Source organism: Pongo abelii, chromosome 20 (genome assembly GCF_028885655.2).
Source record: "Pongo abelii isolate AG06213 chromosome 20, NHGRI_mPonAbe1-v2.0_pri, whole genome shotgun sequence".
NCBI classification, from domain to species: domain Eukaryota; kingdom Metazoa; phylum Chordata; class Mammalia; order Primates; family Hominidae; genus Pongo; species Pongo abelii.
The window spans coordinates 17256179-17257967 of record NC_072005.2 but is presented as its reverse complement, the minus strand read 5'-3'; positions in this window follow the sequence as shown (position 1 = coordinate 17257967).

The window sequence follows — 1789 nt, the reverse complement described above, 5'->3', positions numbered from 1 at the left end:
TCCTGCTCTTTCTGAATTGGGCACTGCCACAGGACACACATTGAAAAAAATACTTTATTACATCACAGTCTTGACCTCCAACAGCGGAGACCCTAGGAGAGTCAGCAGGAATGGTGGATTCAACCCACAGGTGGAAATGGGCGGCACACGCCCGACCCTGTAAGGCTGATGTCCTTACTTCATGAGAATTGAGTTTGATTTTAGATAATGAATGAATTTGGCTCATGGTCTCCACAACCACGCCTCCAGGGGATGTGTCCTGGACACAGCCTGTGTCCTCCCATGGCTGGCAAGGGAAGCTACTGCTCTCAATGACCACCATCATCTCCTGACATCCCTGGCCATGGGGCTAGGATGGCCAGACTTAGAATCCCCAGAGGTGTGACTACAAGGAAGTAAAGCAAGATGGTCTGTGTCTCACTGACTCAATTTTTTTTTGGATCGACCTTGGTGCACAAAAGCAACCACGGGCAATATAGAAAGGAAGGATGAGACTGGGTGTGGTGGCTCTCACCTGTAATCCCAGCACTTTGGGAAGCTAAGGTGAGAGGATCGCTTGAGCCCAGGAAGTCGAGGCTGCAGTGAGCCATGTTTGCACCACTGCGCTCCAGTCTGGGTGACAGAGTGAGACCCAGTTTTTTTTTTTTTTTTTTTTTTTTGAGATGGAGTCTCACTCTGTCACCCAGCTGGAGAGTGCAGTGGTATGATGGTGTGATCTCAGCTCACTGCAACCTCCACCTCCCGGGTTCGAGCAATTCTCCTGCCTCAGCCTCCCGAGTAGCTGGGACTACAGATGTATGCCACCACACCCGGCTAATTTTTGTATTTTTTAGTAGAGATGGAGTTTCACCATGTTGGCCAGGCTGGTCTCGAACTCCTGACCTCAAGTGATCCGCCTGCCTCTGCTTCCTAAAGTGCTGGGATTACAGGCATGAGCCACCATGCCCAGTCCCATCAAGTGTATTTCACTTCAGTTTGCATCTGGCACAACAGACATTGGCAAAATGAACAAGTGAGGCAAACACAGCCTTGAGATTGAGCCTGGCACCTGGTAAGTGTTCGACATTTCTCCTACTCCCTTTTGCTGTGCGACCTGGGTAAATGACTTCCCCTCTCTGAGCCTCCATCATCTCCTCTGTAAGTGGGGAAGATTATGGGCTGAACCGTGTCTCCCCAAAATTCATATGTGGAGGTTATAACACAGTCCCTCAGAATGTGACTGTATTTGGAGTTAAGGTCATTATTAGAGAGATAATTAGGTAAGGTTAGCAGCCAAAGGAAAACTGAAACTAATTTTCACACTAATGTGAACCAGAACTTTCCACATCAGCACAGAGAGGAGGAAAAAGAACCACAGAGGACGAGAAGAGAGGAGTGCTGGCCCGGGTCCCTGGTGCTGGGAACCAGCTGGATGCCAGGACACACCAGGCACAGCCAAATCCCATGTGGATCTGCAGTAGGGGCACCCCAGGATGATTATGGGGTCCTCCTAGGGAGAGCTCAGAGTCCCAGCCAATGCTCCTAATTGCCTGGGGTCAGTGGGTCGCTGAGCTAATCCTCCCAAGCACATCAGGGGTCTCTGCCATCACTGAGGGGGACTTCCAGAACTCCCTGGAACCCAATCAAGTCCAATTAACCAAAAAGGCAGGAATGTGGCCTGGGACCCCAGCAGGTGGGGGGCTTCTCGGCAGGGAGACTGGGGTGGCCCAGGAACTGTCTCATTTGTGGGAAACAGGCCCCAGGCCCCAGCCCCATCCAGGGCAGGTGGGGAGGGGACCCCCAGGCTCAG